This window comes from Canis lupus, chromosome 11 (genome assembly GCF_011100685.1).
Source record: "Canis lupus familiaris isolate Mischka breed German Shepherd chromosome 11, alternate assembly UU_Cfam_GSD_1.0, whole genome shotgun sequence".
Classification (NCBI taxonomy): Eukaryota; Metazoa; Chordata; class Mammalia; order Carnivora; family Canidae; genus Canis; species Canis lupus.
In genome coordinates, this window is record NC_049232.1 from 63,957,144 (window position 1) to 63,975,182 (window position 18,039).

The window sequence follows — 18,039 nt, forward strand, 5'->3', positions numbered from 1 at the left end:
TATTGACAAAAAACACAGTACACAGAGATTTCAAGAATAAAAATGCATATATATTAGAAATACTAGGCAAAATGTCCAGAAACACAACTATCGGAGACTAAAATACCACCCCAGCCTCAGCCATTCAAGTAGATAAAAACCAACCAGGGATATAGGCAATAAATATGAGTAATAAAGTTAATAAGTGAATACATACATAGTGAATTCAGGAGAAGAAACAGAATATTCCTTCATTCCAAGACCCTATGGAACGTTTGCATATACAGATCATATATTCAGCTGCAAAAATAAAGCCAAGAAAAATTCCCAAAAGTAGAAATTATATGGGTCATGTTGTCAGAGGACACTGCAATTTAAATGTAGAAATTAGTAACTTACACGGTCTCACTGGCTTTCTACTACAAGCTAGTTTCTCTAAACCATACGGTTTCCACCAAAACATCATAGAAACCACTGTGATCTAGGAATACGTAAATTTATTATGTTCTTGGAATATTCCCTTTCTAATTTTATGGAAAAGGGTAATTCAAATTGTAGTTCGCTTCAGAATTGAAGAAATACATGTATATTGTAAGGGATTCTGACAATCAATAAAAGTTAAAAACAAAAAAGAAAAGAGAAGGTAAAATAATCTATAAGCACACCACCCAGAGATATTTTTTATTTAACCACTTCATGCTTTTTCCTATATACACATACACTAACACACACGCAAGCAACCACATACTTTTTTCTCCCCACAAAATAGTCACAGTGTCAGTTTATAATTTTCTATTCATTAACTAATGTATCACAGACATATTTCCACTCCAATAAATGACAGTCTACACTGTTGTCTTTAAAAACAGTGATTTTCCCTAGTGCATGGATGTGCCAGGAGTTAGTTCATCAATCTTCCATTGAACTCTTTCTGTATTCATGGATCTATTAATACTTGACCGCATTGCTTACATATGTTCCAGTTTGTCATATGATGGTGTTAATTTTCTGTGGATTTTTTCTGTTGTCTGGTTGATTTAGTTAATTTTTAATATTTTGTAGTTTTGCTGGTGTGGTTTGGTTTTGCTAAAATATTTTTAAGATTTATATAGTCAAACCTATCCTTGTTTTTTTTTTATAATTTATGATTTTAATGTCATTTAAAAAGGCCTTACACATCCCAAAATTATAGAAAGATTTTTTTCATATTTTGGTTTTAAGTGTACTTTTTAAACTTCAAACCATTTGAAATGTATCTGGGTACAAGGCATGAGGCCACATGTGAGACAGTAAAACATAATAGTTCATAGCATGAACCCAGAGTCTAGACTGTCTGGGTTTGAATTCCAGCTCTACTCCAGACTCTTTGTATGATCTTAGATGAATTACTTAGCTTGTCTGTGTCTCAATCATCTCCTCTGTAAAATGGTGAGAATAATAGTATCTACTTGTGGAATTCCTGTGAAAATTTAAAATGTTAATTGATATAAAATATGAAGAGCTATCCCCAACACATAGTACTAGTTACCATTTGCCCAAATGACTAGCCAATTGTGCTAATCCATTTACTAAATAATCTGCTCTTATTCCTAATTTGAAATCTCATTTTTCTCTTACTAAAATCTCTTTTTTAGTCTGTCTGACCCTATCCTTGTACCAACACTTTTTAAATTATTCTACCTTCGTTTTTTATTTATTTATTTGTTTGTTTGTTTGTTTGTTTATTATTGGAGTTCAATTTGTCAACATACAACATAACACCCAGTGCTCATCCCACCGAGTGGTAGAGATACCAAGGTAACATCCCCCCTTCAGTGCCCATCACCCAGTCACCCCAACCCCCCGCCCACCTCCCTTTCCACTACCCCTTGTTCATTTCCCAGAGTTAGGTGTCTCTCATGTTTTGTCACCCTCACTGATATTTTCACTCATTTTCTCTCCTTTCCCTTTATTCCCTTTCACTAATTTTTATATCCCCCAAATGAATGAGACCATATAATGTTTGTCCTTTTCCGATTGACTTATTTCAGTCAGCACAATACCCTCCAGGTCCCTCCACATCGAAGCAAATAGTGGGTATTTGTCATTTCTAATGGCTGGGGAATATTCCATTGTATACAAAAATTATTCTACCTTTGTAAACATGCTTTCATATATCTGCAGTAGGTATGCCATCATTTGTCTTTTCCAAAGTGTTCTTGACTCACTCTACCCTGATATTTTTCTAGATGAACTTGAAAATAATTCAATTGGAATTTCAACTGGAATTGAGTTGAATTTATGGATTGATTTAGTGGTAATTAGCCTCTTTACATCAAAACATTTTAATGACAAATAATTTACATTTTCCAAAAATATACATTGCCTCCATTTAACAAACAAGGCTCAAAAAAGCTTAGGAGCTCAGAGGAAACAGGTGTTAGAGTCAAGTTTTATATCTGGATCTAAGTTGTCATCTAGATGAATGTGTAACTTAGGTATGTGATTTATGATAGTTAATTTGAATAAAAATATATAAAAATATAATTTTAGAGGTTAAATATTTTTTTTTACCAACATGTTCACATTTTCACATTTTCCTAGCTATTCTTTTTCTACCTCATGGTGTGCATTCCAAAAGCAACATGTAATCTTGGATGTCAATAAATTCTACAAGCAGTGGCAATGTTCTCTTCCCACAGCATGACTGTAAGCAGAGAAACCTCACTAAATGCTGACATTTATTTCTTTTAGGAGATCTAGAGACAAGATGCAAACACGTATGAGTTTTTCCTGAGCTATATAAGGTATGCTTAATAAAAGAACTTTTCAGCTTTGTAAGTTTTTTTCACTGTTTGTTTGTTGCAAAAGCCTTTGACGGTCTACTCTGTGCTAGCATTTATATAGGTCCTGGGGTAAAGAAGTGAATAAGAAGACACAGTCTCCTGCCTCAAGAACTATAGAGTTAAGTGGTTGATACGTACAAATAGTTTAAATACACTTGGATATTATTGTACTTCAGTTCTTAGGAATATGGACAAGATAGAGGGAAGGCTTATAGAGCAGAAGAGCAGAGAACTCTCTGAGGCCCCCTGAGAGCTTCCCTGAGCATATGATCTTACCTTGGTCTTGATGGATGAGTAGGAGTTTATCACTGGTTAATAGCAGAAAAGGAATTCCTGGAAGAGAGAAAAAAACATGAAAAAAATGGTAAGGTCAGAAAAGCAGTTGTACTTGAGTAACTGCACATGATTTCATATGCTGACTATTAAGTATAATTTCCATCCCTCAAAAGATGCCTTAGAACTTCAGTATATGAAGACATAATCAGACTCCTATCACCCAATCAGCCATTCCTTTTCTCAAAGTCACTTTTCATATCACCAATTACTTCAAGTCTTATCTCTTCTGACTTGATACTTCCCTAATTTCTTCTTTGATAGTTTAGAAATAGTCAAAGCAGAAAAATTCATAAACACCTTCTAGCTTCTCTTTTGCTGGGGTGAAAATTTGACTAAATCTTACCCATTCGTAATAGTCAGTTGAAAAGTATGGTTTATGTTGTGTGATATCAACACATCCCACATTAGAGTAACAGTCCCCCTATTTTTGGGGGGGGACACTATACAATCCCCAACTCCCAGTGTTTTGTGAAGCTGGATGTAGGGCCTGGGTCTCTGCATCATCTCTGAAGCAACAGCAGGTTGAAGAAAATATCTAGGTTTGGAGAGTGGACTTAGGTTCCAGTCCCAGCACTGCTACTTGTTCTGTGTGTGATCCTGGGTAGTCATTTGTCTTTCTGAGCCTCAGGTTCCTCAGCTAGACAAATAAATATCATTGGATTTGCTTATTTGTGTCTCTATGAGGAACAAAAATGAATTACACGAAAAGTCCAGGTAAACTCTCAACTTCTTGAGGATGTCTTAAAGCCTGAGGAAAATAAAATCCTATGAGTGAAAAAACTGGCTGACATCCAGCTCAGTAAAAATTGCCAGTCTTTGAGTAGATTTGGTTCTATCACATTGGTAAATCAGTTTATGATTCTCAGCTGCAACACATACCACATGGTATAAATCACAATTCCTGGGCAGCAAATGTTCCTAAATTGTGGCCATGATGATTTTATAATTAGAAACAACACGTGTGGGAGGCAGAGACTAAGTACCTAACAACTGCTCAAAAAACCTTGCAGGAATCCACTTATCTAGGTCCTGCCTTGGTCTGGGGTAGATCCAAAAAGACAAGAGTAGGGACTTGAGGATACGTCTTTGCAAGTTTGTCTTCTGTCTATGCTGATGAGAGTCATCAGGAGGCATTTCTGACTCTGTTGCCCTCCACCTCACTCCTTTCCTGCTTCCTTTTGCTTCTCTTATGCCACTAGCATGATAAACACCTTAGTTTTCATTCCCAGACTTATTTTGGCAGACTGTCCATGCTCATACTTCCAGTCTCATGTGCTGATAGTCCTAGCCAGAGCAATATGGCATGAAAAAGAAGTAAAGTTCTATGGATTACAAAAAGAAGTCACCTTTCTTTCTTTCTTTCTTTCTTTCTTTCTTTCTTTCTTTCTTTTCTTTCTTTTCTTTCTTTCTTGAGACACAGACTGAGAGAGAGAGGCAGAGACATAGGCTGAAGGAGAAGCAGGCTCCTTGCACGGAGCCCGATGCAGGACTCGATCCGGATCCTGGGATCACGACCTGAGACGAAGGCCGGCACCCAAATGCTGAGCCACCCAGGCATTCCACATTTTCTTTTATTTACAGAAGCCATGATTGTTTATCTAGAGAAGTTTTAGGACTTTCTCTCTCTCTCTCTCTCTCTCTCTCTCTCTCTCTCTATATATATATATATATATATATAAACTACTAGAACAAAGAAATAAATTTACTATGGTGGCAGGATACCAGGTTCATATTTAAGAATAATTATATTTCTATATAATGATGACAAGCAATTAGAAATTTACAATAGCATCAAAAATATAAAATACTTAAACTCATTTTAAAAAGAGAGATTTGGGGGTGAAAGAAATGTTCTACATTTTGATTACATAAGTACTTACATTTGTTAGAACTCTTTATACTTAGAATAAGTGCATTTATTATATGCGATTTTAAAAATTAAAAAGAAATAGATGGCTAGATTTTTTTTTTTGAAAGATATCTCTAAGATATGCTAAGTAAAAGAAGCCAGACACACAAAGTCCCATCATGAATAACTACATTTGCATGAAATGCCCAGAAGAGGTAACTCCTTTGCTACAATGCAGACTCACATTGCCAGGGGCTAGGGAAAGAAGAGAATGGGAGAGACTGCTTAATGGGTACAGGGTTTTACCTGGGAGTGATGGAAAGGTTTTGAAACGAGACAGAGGTAGTGGTTGCACAACATTGTGAATGTACTAAAAGCCACTGATTTGTTCTGTTAACATGGTAATTCTATGTTTCGTGAATTTCACCTCACTAAGTTATTTAAAAATAAGCATAAAAAATGATGTTGGAATAGGATTAGAACATAGACTGAGGAGTGTGTTCGAGACCTGGAGTTGGTGACCTGCCCCCTCTGAGCCTCAGCTCTCCAGAACTACAGCCTTGGGGCATCTGCAGGGTGCCTGGCCCTGTGCCCCACATGCTCTACATCTGTTTCCTCATTCGATCGCCATTTACAGATGAAGAAACCAGGCTTAGAGAAGTTGAATGACCTGCATGTCTATAATACCACAAAACTGGATTCTCTATCTCCCATCTCCTGAAGTTCTAGCTTTTCCAGGGTCAGATCAGCAGATTGCCTCCCTGCCCACCTCCACCTCATCCCCACATCCTTCCAGGGCCAGGGAGTGAAGTGGATCTTGGAGACCTAACCAGACATGGGAGCTCTAACAGGGCCTTGGAATAATCAACCAGGTCCAGACACTCAAACCTCTGGTCTAACATCAAGCACTTGCAATCATCCCTGGCTACAGGTTTTATCACTGTGGAGTTCCAAGTACCTATCCTTTCTGGAAATTAGAGCAACGAGGGGATTCTTCAAGTGCTTTCTCTGTGATTATATGCGGAAATGAGCACTCAATACTAACTAGCACGCTTTATTCCTTTGAGCGCCCTTTTATTTTCAGTTGAGTGGCTTGTGTGCAAATTGCAATTTGAGTTCTTTCTTCCCGGGCTTCTGCAGTTTTCCAGTGTGCAGCTTACTTATTAGTCCCTGCAATGTCATAATAACAGGTTAAACCCAAGCTCTTGCAGGGCTTGTGCCAAGATGAGATTTTTTTTTCTAATCGTATCTAAATTACTTCATGAAATAATGTTCCTATCTGCCTCCAAGCTGCTGTCAAGGCTGAGGCCAAAAGCTGTGCTAGGAACAGAGCAAACTGAGCCAGGGGTCCCCAGGGAAATAGTGGAGTGAAATCCAGCTCTGGGGAGAGCCCTCAGTAGACATCATCTTAGTGCATATTTTCCTCTAAATGGTATAGGTGTTACCCTTTGCAAAGTATATTTCATAATCAGATTGTGATTCCACATGGGTTAGAAGCCCCCAAACCATATATCCCTGGCTTTCATCTAAACTTCTATTATAATGAAGATGAAATAAGAAGAAAACAACTCAGTTTTCTTAGACTAAGAATCCTGATCCTTAATGCGAAATTTTGTCATTCATTTATTTAGCAAACATTCTCTGAATGCCTGCTAAGTTACAAGCCCTGGATATAAACATATGCATGGAAAACATTGTCCCTGCCCTTCAGAAAGTCACTGTCTAATGAGAGCAGTAACCATATAAATAGATCATTATAGTACAAAGTGATAGGAGGTATTATTGTTGAAAGGTGGATTAGTGACGCTTTGAGGGTCAGTGCTGTATTATCCTTTCTATTCTCATTTGTTTATTCATTCTTCATTCACTCAGCAAGCCTTTACCAAGTAATCAGAGTATGCAATGTGCTATTCATTATTCTCGGGGCCACAAAAGTGAATTGAACAGTCTCTTCAACAAATGATGTGAGGGAAACTGGACAGCAACATGTAAAACAATGAAACTGGACCACTTTCTTACACCATACACAAAAATAAACAAAATGGATTAAGAACTTCAATGTGAGACCTAAAACTATAAAAATTCTAGAGGAGAGAACAAGCAGTAGCTTCTCTGACATTGTTCATAGCAGCATCTTCCTATTATATATGTCTCCTGAGGCAAGGGAAACAAAAGCAAGCAAAAATAAATTATTAGGACTACATCAAAATAAAAACTTCTGCTCAGCAAAGGAAATAACCAACAAAATGAAAAGACAGCCTATTGAATGCAGTAGATATTTGTAAATGACATATCCAAGAGGGTTACTATCCAAAATATATAAAGAACTTATACAACTCAACACCAAAAATGTCCCAAATAATCCAATTAAAAAAAACAAGCAGAAGACATGAACAAACATTTCCCCATTGAAGACATACAGATGGCCAACAGACACATAAAAAGATGTTCAACATCACTTATCCTCAGGGAAATGCAAAGCAAAACCACAATGAGATACCACCTCACACTTGTCAGAATGTCTACAATAAAAAACTCAAGAAACAACCAGTATTGGCGAGGATGTGGAGCAAAAGGAACCATTGTCCACTATTGATGGGGATGCAAGCTGGTGCAGCCACTGTGGAAGACAGTATAGAGGTTCCTCGAAAAATTAAAGATAGAATTAAAAATAAAAATTAAATTTAAATTAAAAAATTAAAAATAGATTTACCACATGATCCAGTAATCATTCTACTGGGTATTTACCCTAAGAATACAAAAACACTTATTCAAAAGGATGCATGCACCCCTCTGTTTATTGGAGCATTATTTTCAATAGCCAAACTGTGGAAGCAACCCAAGTATCCATCGATAGATGAATGCATAAAGGAGATATGAGATATATATAATGGAATATTATTCAGCCATAAAAAGAACAAAATCTTGCCATTTACAACAATGCTGATGGATCTAGAGAGTATAATTCTAAGCAAAGTAAATCCGTCACCAAAAGACAAATACTATATGACTTCACTCATAAATGTGGAATTTAAGAAACAAAACAAATGAAGGAAAAAGAGAGACAAATCAAGAAACAGACTTAACTACAGAGAATAAACTGATGGTCCCCAGAGGGGAGGTGGGTGTCGAGATGGGTGGGTGAAATAGGTGAAGGGTATTAAGAGGACACTTGCCATGATAAGCAAGCACTGAGTCATGTACAGAATTGTTGAATCCCTATATTATACACCGGAAACTAATGTAACACTGTATGGTAACTATACTGGAATTAAAATTAAAAAAAGAATTGGATAAAATTGTGTGCACAGTGCAGAGTTTTTATTGACCTATTAGAGAGATAGTGCATGTGCTAGGTACTTTCGGCTGCCCCTCCGGAACTGTTATTCACCTATTCCACTCTTCTCTGATCCACAAAGTTCACCTTTAGTAGACTTCGCCATTGATATATTGTCCTCCAAAATGTGTTTTCGAGAGACATACCACTCCACCTTTTGAATTACTTCATCAGTATTCTTCCAGCACAGCAACACTAGACACATTTTCCCCAGGGTCTTTTCCACATGCATCACAATAGAGATATTTCTTAATTTATCCAGTTTTTTTCCTCCTGTATTAAATTTTACAAATTATACCTTCTGCCATTGCAATCTGTTGTTGCTGTTGCTGTTGTTGCAGTTGCTGAGGTTATTTCACCATTTTTTTTTTAACATTCAGAATATTCTGAAGATATGACCTCATTAAGGTAATTTAATCTTTTATCAATTTTTAATCAATAAGTTTAAATACATGTATCTTTGCTATTATCAATATTGCTTTATGTTGACCATCTCTATGTGCAATACTTAGCTGTGATTTCATTACGTAAAAATAAAAGTAATATTTTTAAATTCTTTAACTGCAGAAGAACTTTTTGTTTTACCTCAGTAGGATTAAAATGGCAATGTCAAAACAATGAAATAAAAAATATTTTGCTCTAGGAACGCCTGGGTGGCTCAGTGGTTGCCTTTGGCCCAGGGTGTGATCCTGGGATCTGGGATCGAGTCCCACATCGGGCTCCTTGCAAGGAGCCTGCTTCTCCCTCAGCTTGTGTCTCTGCCTCTCTCTCTCTCTCTCTCTCTGTGTGTGTCTCTCATGAATAAATAAATAAAATCAAATAAATAAATAAATAAATAAAATCTTTAAAAAATATATTTTGCTCTACTTCGGACAGCTTCTTGTATTTATACATCTATAAAAGCATTGAGCACAGTACGCTGAGATTCATGGCTGCCTCCCTGAGGAAAACACAAACTCCTTAAGGGCAGAAATGAAATATTATTCATCTCTAGGAGGCCAACGCCTTACCTGGCCTGCCCCAGATGATGTTGAGTGAATGTTGGTTGATTATAGGGTCATAAGATTTATTATTATTATTGTTATTATAATTATTATTATTTGTATATTTGTATACTCTTCTGTGTGTATGACTTTCCAGGTGTTTCATCTAAAGAAGTAACCAGTTTAGTGTTGTCAACATTCTTAGATGCGGAGAATCCTGAAGCACAGAACTGGTATCCACCTACTTTGATGATCTCTGTTCCTACTCTTGTCACCATTCGTGTTCAGTTCTCCACGCCCCTTCCTAAACCCTAGCCATGGAGTAAAAATATTCAGTCTCACAATACCCATCCTCCAGCCTTTGAGCTATCATTCCTGGGGTTAGGTTCTAGTCATCCAGGAGTTGCAACGGGAGCTGAGGGGAAGTGGGGTGAAGAGGGGTGGGGAAGAGGGAGCCCAGGAGGAAGCAGGGGGAGAAATGCTATGCTGGTGGGCGTTCATTAGCCTGTTGATTGAAAGCTCCATGGAGGCAGTGAATTCAATTATGTTATTCACTATTAAAAATCCAGCTTCTAGAACACTGCCTTACACATAGTAAATGGTCAATAGACATTTTTAATGGATGGGAGAGACTTGATTAAGGACACTTGGATTTACTGAGAATCTTCTATTTGTTAAGTTCAGTGCCAATGACTTTAACTCCCAGTCTCATTTGAAACATCATCCTAAAACCATGTTTGTGATGTAGGTCATCTTATTCCTGTTTTACAGAGAAGGACACCGAGCCCTCACTTCTATACACAAGCTGTTGGTAAAGTTTTGCAGATTAGACACCATGGAGTAAAAGATTTGTGAGAGTGAAAGAGAACTCAGAGATGATCTAAGCCAACCATCTCCATCTCATCTGATGGAGAAAATAACACCCAGATGGCTGAAGTGACTTTGTCCAGGTCTCACAGGGGTTAGGTTGGGAGGCTGAACCTGAACTCACATTCCCCCCCCCCCAGTCTGTTCTGCTTTGATGCCTCTTGCTTTTCTTATCACTGCCACATACACAGGATTGGAAGCCAGCAGTCATACTGGGTTCAACTCCAAAGAGAGCTAATTCTAAGCCTTCTTTGAATCGTGTTCCACCCACGTGATTACCCACCGCATCCCCTTCTGACTGCCACCAACTCCATGAATTTTGTTTGTCTACCAGGGTGGCCCTGCACTCAGCTCTTGGCCCTTTAAGCCTCTAGCCTTAGATGTGGACTTGAAAACTGTGGAACTCCTATACTTGGCAGAGAAACATTTGCCAAAGAACAGAACATGATCTTTTTCTTGTTTTAACTTGACTCCATTGTTCACCAAATGTATTTTTCTTTCTGTGAAGTATAACCCAACAGTTTATGACAGGACTTAACATTTAAACCTGTAATATAAAGATCTCTCTTTGTCTCTGTACCCTGACAGTTTGTCAAATAAGGTTAATGTAGATGGCTAAAAGCATGACGATGTTATTAGATAATTCCTCAGGTGAGCTCTTTGGGTCTGTGCATGTTGCAGACCGCAGCATCAACAAGGGGAATGAGGATCGGGAAGCAAAGGAAGGGGAAATGCAAATATGAAGTTGAAATTCTGATGGGCATCAGTTCTGCTCTGGCGGGCCACGTTCTGGATTCCTGAGGCTGGCATCACACACTGTTTACCTCATTTCCTGGGCTCTCCCCTGCTTTGCATCTCAAGTAGACACTTCCCTATTGTCCTCACTTATATTTGTCATTCAGAACTATATAATTTGATGTATTTATGATGCATAACATGAGCTAGGTGTTTTACCAAGCAAACGAGACAGTAAGTAGGTGCAACCAATGCTGGTTAATGGTGAATTCACACCCACAGCATCTCTCGAGTGGACTGATGGAAGAATCTCTTGACCAGTGTCTCTGTTTCCTTTCTGCCTCCGAAGGATCATCTCAAAGTAATCTCTCTAAAATACAGATCTCATCATGTCACTCCCCCTCTTGCTTATAAACCTTGAATGTTACAGGATGAAGTACCTGACTCATCAACATGGTAAAACCTGGCCCCAACCTACCAGTCTGATGTTCTCCATCTGACACGATCCTTTCCACAATACTTGATGACTCATTTTCAACAAGACAGACTGTTACTTCACAAGGATTACTCCTGTGCCTTTTCTCAAGATCTCCTACTCACACTTCAAGACCCAGTATAGAGGTTCCATCCCCTGGAAACATCAGGATCTTTCCAGGTAAAGCTAGTCATGTCTTTCTTTCATTAGAACCCAGGTCCCACTGAAACCTAGTTATCTGATTACTTATCCATCTACCCCATTGGACTGTGAGCTCTTCAAAGCAGGAGACTATGTCTTATATTTACTTATCATGCCAGTAATTAGCACAGTATCTGCAAAAGAGTAGGCGTAAATGTCCATCAAATGGGCATTGACTATGTTCAAAGCACTGGGCTAACTGCCATAAGGAATACAAAGATGAAAAAAAAAAAAGAATGCAAAGATGGGTTATTCAAAGTCTATCCTTAAGAAACCTGCTCTTCAGGGGGCACCTAGGTTAGTTAAATATCTGACTCTTGGTTTCAGCTCAGGTCCTGATCTCAGGGTCATGAGATCCAAGCCCAGAGACCCAAGGTGGGCTCTCTGCTCAGCAGGGAGTCTGCTTCTTTCTTTCCCTTTCCCTCTGCCTTGCCCCTTGCTCAGCTCTCTCTCTCTCTCCTTCTCTATTTCTTTCTCTCTCTAAAATAAATAAATAAATCCTTAAAAACAAAAACAGCAACCATCAAACCACCCCCTCCCTGCTCTTCAATAGGATAGCTATTACCCACATTCATTTGTAGATTATATGTACAAATATATCTGGATGGCAAACTTTGGTGGCACCCTGCTGGAATTAAATTATACCTTTCCTTGATCGCTCTTCAGTATCCTTTGAGAATTTTTACCATTCTGATTGTCCTCTCATACACTCATGAGGCAAAGCACTATGTGTGTTCCAACCAACACAAAATCATGCTTTGATACTGCTTGGTTTTCCTCTGTTTTCTGAAACAGTATATACTTGTAGTTGAAATAAAATTAAATGTACATGCTGATCAAAGTTTGACAGAACATCTGAGATGGGCTTTGGTACTTCTGGGGGACAAGACATGTCAAATGAACTGTGCTAACCTATCCAGGTAGTTATCATATGCATATAGTCTTTAACCTAGCGTAGACCCTATACACACTATAAGAAAGAGGTTAAAGGTCTAAAATATAGAGAAGAAACAAACAGGAGGGCCAAGGAAAGCTGCACAGAAAAGGGAATTCCAGAATCTAATGGAAAAATGGAACTTACGTTTAAACCCTGTAAATAATTTAGCAAATTTATCTGAGTCACTTTGTGGAATTTCAATAAGAAAGGTAACCATCACAGAGGATTTCAGCCAGAGCAATCTGGTGATGAAATATATGCAAAACGAAAGGAAAGTCAACTCAAAGATGTAATTAAGTAGCATATGAGGGAATCCTCTAGGTAGTCCAGGACAGGCCACAGGCTCTTACCTTAGAGTTGCGTTCTGTGCTTGCTAAGATAAAAATCACAAGATTGATCCCAGTTGAGGGTGACAGGAACGAATAACAGAAATGTTTCTGGGGGCAGAAAACATTTCCTCCCCAAAATCCCAGTTTAACTATGAGGAAAACATCAGACAGATGAGGGACATACTACCTAACCAGGACTCCTCGAAACTGTCAAGGTCATGAAAAAACAGGGAGGTCTGAGAAATGATCACACACCAGAGGAAGCAGAAGAGTCATGACAATTCAACGTAATGTGGGATCCTGGATGGGATCTAGAAAAGAATGAGGACATTCGGGGAAAACCTAGCGAGAGCAAAATAAACATAGAGTTTAGTTTATAGTAACACAGAATTGGTTTCTCAGTTGCGATGAGTATTCATAGTGATGTCATCCATCAGGCCAACTGCATGAGGAGTATATAAAACTCTGCAATTTTCATGACTTTTCTGTAAATGTAAAATTATTCTAATTTTTTAAACTACATTTATGAAAAAACCAGCCTTTTGAAACCAGCTCAGTGGTATAAGCATCTTCCAACAGACAGATCTGCAAGGGAGAAAAACATGAATGGACTAGTGAAAAATCACAAGTTCAAATCCCTCCTAGGACTTCACCAGTTGAATGACCTTAAAACTCTACAGGCCTCCATTTCTCCCATTACAAAACAGAAGTAGCAAGACTCGTCCTGCCTACCTACTTTAAAATAAAGGGGTGGGGGGGAGAAAGAAGTACATTTTAAGTGCCAATTCTGTGCCGGGCAGGCAACTTGCATTTGTATATCTTATTTAATCTTCACAGCAAGAGCAGACACTGTAAAGTCCATTTTGCAGACTAAGGGGGCTCAAAGAGACAACGTAAGTTGCCCAAGGTCATGTTAGTAAGAAGAATTAAAGTCAGGTTTTTTTTTTTTTAAAAGTCAGATTTTGAACAGAGGGTCTCCCCTCCCTAAGTGGCTCCCCGTTGCTTCCTTTTCTCCAGGGCTGCCTTCCGCGGGAATGCTTTCTATCCTGCCACAGCTCGGTGTCCCTGCCTGAACATCGCTTCCAACACAGATGCCTGAGAGCCCAATTGAGTGCCCACGCACAAATGTTGGAAAGGGTCTTTTGCCATTCACTAGTATTAAATAAAGAGCTCCCCAATGGGGCAAGGAGTACTTGAGCAGCCTTCCAAGGCACCATGAGCCTGCGCCTCCTATGAGCTCTCATGTTCCTCTTCTTGGTCTTTGAGGCTGCCCTTGGGAATGCTCAGCCTGCCTTTTGGCAACTTCACAGACTCCTTCTTTCTGTTGCTGAGTGCTCCGTATCAGGGGTGTCCAGGGTTGGAGCCTGAAAGGCGTATTGGTAATGTGATGCGATAATAGTGTATTGAATTCAAATTGCCACTTCTGCCAAATGGAATTTAATTAAGCACAAAAGTGGGTTACTGCAATGAAATACACATGTGTTCTTTAAAGTCATGCGTGCCTTTGGGTATTTGGAAAATACCCTAAATGCATGTTATTACAGGAATCTTGTTATCAGCCAGAAGGAAGGCTTTAGATCCTAGGTATATGTTTTGAAATATGTGAGCATCTTGGAACCTCAGTGTTAATGTGTCAGTTTATCTGCATGAGATAAGCAGCATTTTGTGCCCAGGCCAAGACATAATCTTCCCCCTCACTAATCAAGATACAATGGACTTTTCTAGTTTAAAGTTTCAGCTTTGCTTGCAAATCCAGACCAAGCTCTCCAAAGTTCTAGGCAACTAAGCGAGTTTCTATTATTATTTTCACATTTAATAAAGGCATTAACTGCCTCTGAACACAACCGTCTGTTATCACGGGTTCATAAAAAAAAAATCATACATTGTCTAATCCAGAGGGCTATGATAGGTCATCTAAGTCCATCTCTTCCTTTTACAAATGGGGAAACTGAGGCCCAGAAGGATAAGTAGCCCAGGATGGCACAATGAGTCAACAGCAGAGCTGAGTCCATCCATAACTCAGGCTCCAGACTTGGGGCACATGGCTCGCAAAGACAACCAGTTTGGGACCAGGTGACCCATTAGATGACTACATATGTGACAGAGTCTCTTTTAAAAGTCACTCACCCAGTGGAAGATGAATTACGTGAATCTAACTGGGAGGAAACATCAAATGTATCCCAAATGAAAAATTTTCTAATTTACAAATAGCAAACAAATTGAATTCTCCCCAAATCTCAGCATGGTAAAACACAAACAAAGGATGAGGAACTGTTTCCGATGAGAGGAAAACTAGAGACATGATAACAAAATGCATTACCAGCTGGACCTGTACCAGAGGAGATGCTGCTGGAAAGGACGTTCTGGTATCGACTGATGATCGAAATATAGACCATACACTGGATAAACATATTGTGTCATTGTTAAACTGATTGGGGCTGATAGCTGTACTATGCTCATAGAAGACAATATCTTTCTTCCTAAGAAATGAATAAGACATGCAACTTACTCTTAACTTGGTCATAAAAAATTTATAGTTTATATAGATAGACATATAAAACAAATAGTGCAAAATGTTAACATTAGATGAACCTGGGTATAGGCTGTAACAGTGTTCTTCGCTCTATTTCTGGAAGTTTGAAATTCTTCCAAATAAAAAGTAAAAAAAAAAAAAAAGAAAAAAGAAAATTTAAGCTATGCGAATGATTACCACCAGCACCACAAATTATAGCTACTCCCCAGTCAAAAGCAAAAGAGGACTTTTGAAGAGCATCTACAAAAATATAGTCATGACATCCTTCATGCATATTTACTACAAAACCAAAATCTCAGTAATGAAACCAATGAGCAGGGTCACCTCAGAAGGCCTCCCGACTTGGTGTTTATGCCTTGATTTGGGGCTGGCACACTATCCTTTCTAGGAGTGATGCCATTCACCCATTTTGTTATGGTCTTTTGTAAAGAGAAGAAATTTCCTATTATCCTAAAATTTGCAGTGAGAGAATTGATGCCTATCGAATGCAGCGAAATCATTAACCCACATATTTTTCCTTAAAAAAAAAAGGGCAAAAAATCTAAAGGTTACATTTCTGGATATGAACACAAAAAATGGTCACATCAGGCCACGTTAAGGGTCCTGGTTCTAATGAGGATAGACAATAACCATTCCCCTGGTGGCTTGAACAATCCACTTCGTGACAGAGCTTTATTTACATGGGCATTATTTACACTGGCCCAGAATAGCAACGCCTGCCCATCCCACTGGAAAGCAAGGCTCCTTCTCTGAATTTACTCTGGGCAGTGCCTGTCAGTTGCCTGCTTCATGAGTCCATGCCAATACTGACTGTCTACACAAACCATGTGGTTTCGGTGTTCCCCGAGGATAAAAGTAAATTCTGGCCACGACACCATGTCTCTAGATCCCTAGAGAATGTACTAATCGATGATTTCTGTTAATAACAGGGCAGCTTTCCTAAGTCATTCACAGATAAAATGATACCATCAGATCATACCCGGTATGTTTGAGATCTTGGCATGTGCTTTGTTCTGGAGAAGGAACTAACAGAAGGAACTGGGTCCTGCCCTCAGGGAGCTCGTAATCACATCAAAATCACAAAGAGCATGTAAGGCAACACAGGCAGCCACGCGGGCTGCAGGCCATGCACCGTAGAGCCCAGGATCCTCTGCACAGAAGAGGAGTGTTCCCTGCAGTAACCCTGGCACGGAAGGCACCTGCATGGCAATGTTTCTATCACGTTGATTAGCCCACCTGTGATTAGCAATCCAGCGTGCCATCGTCTCTCTTATCTTCTGGCCTTTGTACATACTGCTCCTTCTGTTTAAACATTATCTTTCGTTCCATCCACACCGTCCTACATCCCACCTTCCCACCACCAACCCACCTCCCTTTCCTTGGTTAACTCCTACAGCTTCTGGCTCGGATGTCATCAGCCCTAAAATGTTTCCCTGACCCCTCCCCTCTTGGCCTGGGCTAAAGGTCTTTCCTGTGTCCTCCCACTGGGCTTGCAGATTGACCCATTATATCCCTCATCCCACTGCATAGCAAGATGGTTATAAGGGAGCCTCTAGAGCCAGATCAGTTGGGTGTGGATGCTCAGTCCACCACTTACAGGCTTTGCGGCCTAAGTCAAGTTAGTCAAATGTATAACCTCTCTGTAACTCCTGGGGCACATTATCTCATTGAAGTTCAATTCCCTTTGAAGGGTGGTGTCCTCACTTTACAGACGAGGAAACTGAGTCTCAGAGAGGTTACATAACTCACTCTGTGTAACACACCTGGAAGCAGAGATTCAAAGCTAAGTCTTGGAGGGCGTTAAAGACAACAGTATTGGGATCCCTGGGTGGCTCAGTGGTTTAGAGCCTGCCTTTGGCCCAGGGCATGATCCTGGAGACCAGGGATCGAGTCCCACATCAGGCTCCCTGCATGGAACCTGTTTCTCCTTCTGCCTGTGTCTCTGCTTCTCTCTCTCTCTTTCTCTCTCTCTCTCTGTGTGTGTGTGTGTGTGTCTCAGGAATAAATAAATAAAATCTTTAAAAAAATAAAATAAAGACAACAGTATTAAGCACCATCTCAAACTTTCTCAATCAAGCGTTACTAAAAGTTCTGGTACTGTCAGGAAGGAATCTGAGTAGAAAGAGTTGGGGTCGGGCAGGAGTCCCAAGAGATCTTGAACTGAGAAACCACCCTGGAGACTGTCTTGCACAGTGAGAAAACTCCAGGTGACAGTTCTAAGAAACTGTTTGAGAGCTGTGTCAACATCACATTTAGTGATGTTTTTTTCTGATTTTTCCCACTTCTATTTTCATTTTCATTAGAAGTGGCAGAGAGAGACATGAATCATCCTGACAAAGGATCCTGATCACTCCTTCCTACAGGAGCTTGGAATAGTTCACCATTTCCTAGAGAACAGAAATGATAGGAGTTACACAGAAATCCATGGGATTTAGTTGAAGTAAACGGGGGTAAAGCACAGAGCTTAAAATCATGGGTTTGGGAATCAGACAGAGCTAACCCAGTCGCTTCATAGCTGTGTGTTCTCGGGAAAGAAAACAGGAATTCAAGTTTTCTCCAACCAGAGTTAGGCTGAGTATTCCAAGCCAAATGGGTGTGTTGGCCAGATCATCAAAACAGGGGAAAGAGAGGAGCCCAAAGATGATGAGATAGC

At 39.4% G+C, this 18,039-nt stretch overlaps 1 long non-coding RNA gene across 1 annotated transcript in view; it reads right to left on the reverse strand.

The window, feature by feature from the left end:
• Window positions 1–221: 221 nt before the first annotated feature.
• LOC119873969 overlaps window positions 222–18,039 on the reverse strand; it is a 45,087-nt gene continuing 27,269 nt past the window's right edge. The window contains exons 2-3 of the long non-coding RNA XR_005367120.1: window positions 3,081–3,137; window positions 222–279 (exon numbers count right to left, since the gene is read on the reverse strand). This is a non-coding gene — a long non-coding RNA (uncharacterized LOC119873969). The remainder of the gene's footprint in view (window positions 280–3,080; window positions 3,138–18,039) is intronic.